Source organism: Octopus bimaculoides, chromosome 14 (genome assembly GCF_046866305.1).
Source record: "Octopus bimaculoides isolate indiv1 chromosome 14, ASM4686630v1, whole genome shotgun sequence".
NCBI classification, from domain to species: Eukaryota; Metazoa; Mollusca; class Cephalopoda; order Octopoda; family Octopodidae; genus Octopus; species Octopus bimaculoides.
This window is the reverse complement of record NC_142941.1, coordinates 33,926,809-33,936,557: the sequence shown is the minus strand read 5'-3', so window position 1 is coordinate 33,936,557 and position 9,749 is coordinate 33,926,809. Positions and strand designations below refer to the sequence as shown.

Sequence of the window (9,749 nt, the reverse complement as noted above, 5' to 3'; positions counted from 1 at the left end):
CTAAGTTACGGGGACGTAAACACACCAGCATCAAGCGATGTTGGGGGGGGGGGGACAAACACAGACATACAAACATATACACAAACATACATACATACATATATATATATATATATATATATATATATATATATATATACATATATACGACGGGCTTCTTTCAGTTTCCGTCTACCAAATCCACTCACAAGGCTTTGGTCGGGCCGAGGCTATAGTAGAAGACATTTGCCCAAGGTGCCACGCAGTGGGACTGAACCCAGAACCATGTGGTTGGTAAGCAAGCTACTTACCACACAGCCGCTTACAGCACCTAGGTTTCCCAAGCGGTCACCCATCTAAGTACTAACTAGGCTCGATGTTGCTTAACTTCGGTGATCGGACGAGAACCGGTGCTTTCAACATGATATTTGGGAATTTAATATAAAGATTCTAATTTTCAGATCTATGTTCCAAACTTTCGGCCAAGTAATAATATATTGCAAATTAAATATAACTTCGGGCATCAAATATAAAAATTCAAATTTTCAGATCTGTGTTCCAAAGTTTTGGCCACGACTGTAGCGTGAACAGACATGATGGTTTGCTCTAGCTGTAACACATTTAGCCTTAGATATATTCTATCGCGTGGAGGCCCGTGGCTTAGTGGTTAGAGTGTCAGCATCATGATCGTAAGATTGTGGTTTCGATACCTGAACCGGGCGACGCGTTGTGTTCTTGAGCAAAACGCTTCATTCCACGTTGCTCCAGTCCACTCAGCTGGCAAAAATGAGTAACGCTGCGATGGACTGGCGTCCCGTCCAGCTGGGGAACGCATACGCCATTGAAACCGGGAAACCTGGCCCTTGAGCCTGGCTAGGCTTTAAAAGGGCGCATTTATTTATTTTTTTATATTCTATCGCGGCCGACCTGAAACTAAACCCAGGTGGTGACTTGGTTAGCGAATCCTCTGCGACAGTCGACAATCAATGGCAAAATATGCTGATACGGGTCACATTATCCCAAAGTGTACATAGATGTGAGCGAGGACCACATGTGAATTTGTATTCCCACAGAAACTGCGGACATGAACTATTCGTTGATCGGAGCCGGCTGAACTTACCCCGGGTGAATACTGCCGCAAGTACAAGTAGCACTTGGAAATAAACCGCCGTCACCACCAACAACAATACTGGTAATCCTTTCTGTTATAAGCACAAGGCCTGAAATTTTTGGGGAAGGAGCTAGTCGATTACATCGTCCTCAGTGCTCAACTGATACTTATTTTAATGACCCCGAAAGGATGAAAGGCAAAATCGACTGCAGTGGAATATGAACTAAGAACGTAAAGACGAACGCAATACCACTAACCATTTTGCCCGGCGTGCTTACGATTCTGCCTGCTCGCTGCTTTCAGCAACACAAATAATAAGTATGATAAAGGCTTCAAAGTTTGGCACAAAGCCAGCAATTTGAAGGTGGGGGTTAAATCGATTACATCGAATCTAGTGTTCAAATGGTACTTTAACGACTTCCAAAAAAAGATGAACGCAAAAGATGAAGTTGACCTCAGTGGTATTTGAGCTAGGAACATAAAGATCCAGACGAAATGCCTCTAAGCATTTCTATCCGACGTACAAACGATTCCACCAGGAAGAACTGACTAATTCACAACTTTGAATTTTATATCAGGAAAACATTTAATGTTGCAACAGAAGAACTTTGTTCTCCTAACGGAATCTAGCCATTTGGTGATATATCAAGCCAAGCGCACCAAATATCCTTTTCTGCTTTATTTCTTATTTATTTTCCTCTCTTATTTTTTTTGCTGCACTGTTTTAACTGCGACAATAAAACATCGTTTTATTGCTTGTTTGTTCATCTTTGATACTCAATATATTTGTGCCTGACTTCCTTTCTCTTTCCTCAAATATATCCAATCTGCCAATGTATATAATACATCTATATTCTCTTTGATAATATCCTCTTGATAATTTACTCGTTCATTTTATTGGTGATGTTATTCCCTCGGTTTAAAAAAAAAAACAAAAAAAAAGAAAGAAAGAAAAGAACGAAAGAAGAATAAATAGCAACCTTCAATTTCTTTCAGAACTAAATACATCTAGGCAATATCTTTTTCTGTTTTTTATTAAATTTATTTTTTTATCAATACTTTTTTTAACATCCAATTGCCATTTGTGATTTCCAGTTTGCTTTGTCAACAGGAAACAAAGCGAATGTCCCAAGTAAATGCTTTTTAATATATATATATATATATATATATATATATATATATATATATATATATATATATATATATATATATATATATATATATATATATATATATATACTCACCTTTACTTTGCTACTTTTTGGTGAAGTCATATGACGGTCCTTAAATATATATCCTGTTTGAAGACGGCATCAATAAATTGTGAAACCCGAGGCCACTTAATCATCATCATCACCAGTAGTAGTAGCAGTAGCGGTAACAGCAACAGCTGTAGGAAGAAGAAGAGACCTCGATATCGCCATTCATGCAAGAAATAGCAACCAAATCTCTGAAATACACCCTCATTATCTTCAGGAAAAAAAAATGAAGGGTACATTAGACAATGCAAAGCGTTGCCAAAAATATATATTGTATCATAGAGTTGGAACGTCTTTAATGTAACATCTGCAAATTGAGAATTGACCTGGAGAATAAAAAGAAAAAAAAAAGAACATTTGGCAAGATTAAACGTGTTTTATTTTTTATAAAACGTAAGAATGTACATTTATTTATACATGCATATCTACTTACATACATACATAAATACATATGTATGCACTTATGTATATGTATTGTATGTGTGCGTGTGTTTATATATGTGTGTATGTATGTATGTATATACATACATACATATATATATATATATATATATATATATATATATATATATATATATATATATATATATATACATATATATATATATATATATATACATATATATATATATATATATATATATATATATACATATATATATATATATATATATATATATATATATATATATATATATATATACATATATGTATATATATATATATATATATATATATATATATATATATATACATATATATATATATATATATATATATATATATATATATATATATATATATATATATATACATATATATATATATATATATATATATATATATATATATATACATATATATATATATATATATACATATATATATATATATATATATATATATATATATATATATATATATATATATATATATATATATATATATATATATATCATTTATGTATATATCTATATCTTTTATCTTTTACTTGTTTCAGACATTAGACTACGACCATGCTGGGCCCCTGCCTTGAAGAATTTTTAATCGAATGCATCGACCCAGTACTTAATTTTTAAGAGATTTGGTACTTGTCCTATCCGTCATTTGTGCCGAACCGCTAAGTGTAGGGGGATCTAAACACATCACCACCAGTTGTCAAGCGGTCGTGATGATGGGAACAAACACACACACACTCATATATATATGTCCGTGGGTTGAAATGCAGAGGGATTGAGAAGAATAAACTTATTTGAAGTGGTTTCATATACACAGACATCGGAAAAGTAAATAAGCACCGTTCGTGATACCGTTTTATCAGTGCAGGCACTGCCTGGTACTTCAAATTTGTCAATGTACAGTATATTTGTAACGAACAGCTTCATAGATTCTCAGCCAGGATTTGAAACCAAATCTACCAGTTTCTTTCCTGTGTTCTCTGCTTTTACAGTTAAAAATTTATGAGGGTCATCTATTATGTATAGATCAGTTTTATTGCCTAAGTGACTATTCCGAGTCAAACTTGAGTCAGGATAGATAAGTGATGGAAAATCCTTTGTCTAGCCTGACCTAATTTAGTTAGAAAAAATATAAATAAAGAACCCAATATTGTTTCTATCTTTTTGGTCGCTTGACGCCTAGCCAAAGAGCACCTCTTTTTCTTCTTTCACTTATGGATTGTCATCGCGTAACTACACAACTTCCACCCTCTCTACTTGTCAACACAGAGAAGTAGATTCTTTTACAATTTCTTTCTCACTTCTTCACTCCGTTCTCCCTAAAATATGAAATTATCCGATTTCGAATTGGTAATCAATGCACATCGCACTGTTCATCAGCTGTCGTCTTCTCGACGGGATGGCGATTAAAAGAGGAAGTAGTGCCGTACAAAACCAACTGGAAATAGCTCGAACGGTCTGGGCCATACCGGAATGGAAGTAGAAGATACAGATTCTTCTTGACGAAGAGGAAAATCGTTTTAAAGTACTCCCACAATCTAGGTGCTTTCCTAAATAGAAAATGCGAAATTTTTGGATGCTACCCTCATGAGCAGAAATTTGTTTGGGTGACATGGTCATGTCTATTTTTGGACTGGGGTGCATATATATATATACAATCACACGCACAGCTTATACAATTCACCCACGGCTGACACCTATCCATGGAAGATAATTCTTTTCCTCTCGAAATGCTATTATAATTTTTCACCATGTTCCATTTCTTTTTACCAACACCGTGCCATCCATAAAAGAAGCTTCGAGCTTCCAATGAATATGTCTGAAGAGTTGTTTATATTGCCAAAGTGCAATAGTCGACACAAACAAGACGATAACATTCTGAGCAGTTATACACCATAACCAATAATACACTACTCAACCATGTATAAAAATATAGCCACTCGATAATCTATATTGAATGTGCTTTATTTCTGATTTAAGAACAACTAACTAATAGGGAACACAAATAGTAAGTGGTTTCCACAGGGCGCAGTCTTAGAGCCACTACTATTTATAGTGGCCCTCTCAGACATACCCTCAGCTACTCAGATAGCCACAAAGGCTAGTTATGCAGATGACACAAAGTCTTTTAGACGATACAAAATCACGGAAATATTGCGCATCTGCAACGGGAGTTGGACGCAATATACAGGTGGGCTGAGGACAACATGCATCTCAATGCAACATACCAGCAAGTGAGAAAGACTGTAAGAGTTAACACTCTTCTCCCTAAAACGAAGGTGGGAAATATATTCATTGGTATACATCTGGAAAATCCTGAAAGGCCTTGTACTGAATTTTGGCATTGAAAGTTACACAAATAGCAGAACAGGGCGCCACTGCATAGTGCCAAAGATCCCAGCATCACCATCAAAATACAGGTAACAACTTGGGTTTCAAGAGCCCACAGCTCTTCAATATCCTTCCAAAACACCTGATAAACCTACATGGTGCGGATGCAGGTGTCTTCGAAACAAAACTGGTTCTCCTCCTGTCAAGGGTTCCAGATGAGCCTACCTCACTGCAGGAAACACAAATGAGGGCAGCAGCATCAAATTCACTCATTCACCAAATGCCATATATCAGAGGAGCTTTCAAATAAAGGTGCAGCACAGCCAACGGTGGTGCCCCAGTATTACCGCAGCTTTAAAGCTGAAACGCTTAAAAGAATAAAAGAATATATATACATATGTGTGTGTGTGTGTGTGTGCACCATATTTTCTAGTGCATAAAACGCGCCCCTATTTTGCAAGTATATTTTGTAGAAAAATAACCTGTTTCATCATACTTATTGGGGAAGATTTTAATGTGGTTTTGGTGGTGGGGGTGAGGGTGTATGATTCTGTGCTTGTAAATACAATGCTATGGCAATACAGTGGAATAAAGTATAAAATCATAAATTTATCATCAATAAACTTTGTTATGGGACTACCGTATCTCGGTTTTATCTTCTTTCAGATCAACTGTATAGCTGTTTTATATCTTGGTCAAGAGAATTGCCATACAGGTTGTAAAGCTCACATTTATGGCTATATTTTATGTTGCGGTGATTGGCCACCAGGGTGATTCACCATCACTATGGTTTTGTTGTCACCCACTCACTGCTAACAGCTGACAGGTGGATGAAAGTTTAATATTACTTTCATCTTTCTATGAGAATTTCTAGTGTTTCTTGAGGGTCACACGGTCATTAACTAATGTAAAACACACATCAAATGTTCGTTATGTATATTGGGGAAGAAGGCATAATGACATACTATAAACAAGTTTTTGTAAGCTTTAGCCAACACAGCGATAATTTGCCTTGCTTTCAATATTTTATCATTACTAATCAAAAAACTTGAGTAAGGAAACAATTTGACAAAATATAAGCAAAATAATTCCCAAACACATTGTGGTATGTACAGTCAACAGTACCTCAAGATTTGGTTAGTTGCTGGAAAAGAAAAAAACATCCAAATATACATTTCACATTCATCTATTCATTACCTTGCACAGAAACGTAATTTCGTATATTTGTGGACAACCCCCACCCCCACATATTTTCGTTTCTTCAATAATATGAGACATTATGTGTATAGGAGACATATAAACAAGAAAAATAGCTCTTGTTGGTGAAAGTAATTTTAGTGTTGAAAACAAAGCTAAAATTTTTAACTGTATTAACATATTTTAGTGTTAGAAAATTACTATTTTTCTTTTTTTTAATCTCACAACGTGAGATATTCAGCAACATTACTTTGTAGTAAAGATTGTTTGCCAACATAACATGGCAGTCCTGGTTTAGGACTAATGTTGCTGTAATTGCTGGCTTTAGACTAATGTTGTTTGAAAATATAAGGACACAGATCGTTTCGTATAGCCAGCTAGAGACGGTGTCTCCTGGGGTTAAATTACAGCAACATTAGTCCTAAACCAGGACTGCCATGTTATGTTGGCAAACAATCTTTACTACATATTTTAGTGTACATTAATCTGTTATGTAGGAAATATATCCTGGCCAGTTATTCGATGGAAACTGCTCGGTAAATGGCAATAGAAATGTCTGCAAGAAGTTACTAATCCCTATCGTTCAAAATTGTAAAATGATGCAATAGAATGTTATATTTCTCTCAGAAACATACCAGTCTTCTTGAAAAATCTATGTCAAAACAGTCTTACAGGTTTATATGCTATTATATTTTTAAACTTAAGGCGGCGAGCCGGCAGAATCGTTAGCACGATGGACGAAATGCTTAGCAGTATTTCGCCCGTCGTTACGTTCTGAGTTCAAATTCCGCCGAGGTCGACTTTGCCTTTAATCCTTTCTGAGTACTGGGGTCGATGAAATCGACTATCTCCCTCCCTCAAATTTCAAGCCTTGTGCCTATAATAGAAAGGATCGCCTTTTAAATTTGAGATGTATTTACTTAGCTAAACGGTAAGGCATCGTTATGAATAACTGAATGAATATATATATGATGATAATCTCTTCTTATAAAGAGATATCCAGTAAACAAGCATGAACTTTTCCTTCCCTGAATTTGGAAAGAAGCTGGCTTGATATAATTATGTTGTAGAGGTGTCATCCAACGCCGTCTTAACAGTATTATAGACTCCTAGACAAATCAATGCTCTGAGCCATATGATATTTATTTATTGACAGTAACCCACAGAATACGTAGATCAGGACTGGGCACCTAAATACATGAAGCTCCTGGGTCACTGCTCAGTGCGCCCATGCTTTAAGGTTAGAGCTGGTGTCATTTAAAGAAAAACACACTTAGGCAGAGACTACGCACATACGTGTTTATCTATGCACACGCACATACATTTAGATAGATAGATAGATAGATAGATAGATAGATAGATAGATAGATAGATAGATAGATATATGTGTATGTGTGTTAGTAGAAAATCAGAAAATGTCTGATCTCCAACTAACATGGAACAACTTATGAAAGCATGAAATTATAACATTATCACAAACTACTTTGCTATGAATAGCATAAGCGAAACTGGCCGACTAGATACATATTCTATTTCATAACTATATTTTTACCCATAAAAAATTTCTGTGCATTTTTCTTCTTTTTGTTTTAAATATATTTCTTTGCAATATATATATATATATATATATATATATATATATATATATATATAATCATTATAGATATAGGGTAAAAAATAAAAATTATTAATTTATTAATGAATTAATAATTAATAATTTTACCAAGTAGTTCGGTATGAAAAAAAAACCCCATTATCGGTAAAAACGTATATAAAAAGTTTTTTTTATAATTATAAACATAATCAAGCGATCAGCAAAAGTTCCTTCATCACATACCGAAATTTAGAATACTAACTCTACTACAATGTCTCCACAGATAGCAATACTCATAACTTACATAGGCGATCCATGGGACGAGCCATTTTAACGATGCATCCTGCCCAAGCTCGTCGAAACGCCGGTGTTAAAACGTGGGTAGCTGATGAAGTAGAATGTTCTCTATGTGGCTCGTGTGTTCTCGTCTACGTTTGTTTGCAATGTCCTGTGCCCAGATATGCACCTATACATACAGGTGGATGCCGGTATGCACATACCTGTACGTATATATGCATATACTCATTTACTATTTGTTTATATATATATATATATATATATATATATATATATATGCATGCATATATGCTCTACATAGTAGACATATAAACAGGGCAAAATTTAACTATTTCGTCATAGATTGGTGAAACAAAGTTGAATAATATTAGTTAATATTTAAGCCATATTGAGTTCTCATCAGAGGCTTTGCACAACACTCGTCCAGTTCCAAAGAAACAAGTAGCCAATCTGTTTATATTCTCAACAAATCCATAGGCTATGGAGAACTGGATTTACTAATTTGCACACCCTAATCATTTAACATGCTATTTAATATCAGCAGCCCATCAATGGGGATTGCAGTTTACACAGTATCAAGGTATGTAATAAGTATGTAATCTATAAGGTAGATATAAAAACAGGACAAGTTTTAAATATTTCTCTATGGATTGAAACATGAGAAACAATCTTAATCAATTTTCAAGATGTTTGGGGATCTCATCAGAGGTAACTACATCAGTTGACCAATCCAAGAGAAACAAGTATCCAGACTCAGCTCTATGAAAATTAACATTTTCTAGGCTCATACAATGAACCTAACTTCTCAAATATATGTGAACTTAGCTGAGTCAGACTGCAATTAAATAATATATATGTGGCACCTTGGGAAAGTGTCTCCTACTATAGCCTGAGGCTGACCAAAGACTTGTGAGTGAAAATTGCCAGATGGAAACTGAAAGAAGCCCATTGTATATATATATACATATACATATACATATGTGTGTGTGTAAATGTGTGTCTGTGTGTCCCTGTTTGTGCTCCCACCATCGCTTCACAACTGATGTTGGTGTGTTTACATCCCTGTAACTTAGTCGTTCAGCAAAAAAAAAAAATCCAATAGAATAAGTACTAAGCTTACAAAGAATAAGTCTTGAGATCAATTTATTTGACTAATAGGCAGTGCTCCAGCATGGTCGCAGTCAAATGATTGAAACAAGTAAAAGAACTCACAACGAATGCGTTGAGTACTGGTTTCTTTCATTTGTCCACTCAGTCATGTGTGTGTGTGTGTGTGTGTGTGTGTGTGTGTGTGGGTGTGTGTGTGTGTGTGTGTATGTGTGTGTGTATATATGTACGTGCGTATATATATATATATATATATATATATATATATATATATATACATACACACATGCAGCGTTTAATATACACATAATTTTTCACGTCTGGCCGTATAGCCTTTTCCGTTTGTTTTCCTGTCTTGTTTTCTGTCCGCCACTACATTCTTCCATGGTACAAATTTAATTTGTGGTCCGTGGGAA

The 9,749-nt window shown here is 34.9% G+C and overlaps 1 pseudogene; it reads right to left on the bottom strand.

Annotated features, from left to right (window-relative positions):
• Window positions 1–308: 308 nt before the first annotated feature.
• Window positions 309–407, bottom strand: LOC128249450 (5S ribosomal RNA; annotated as a pseudogene).
• Between the last annotated feature and the right edge of the window lie 9,342 nt (window positions 408–9,749).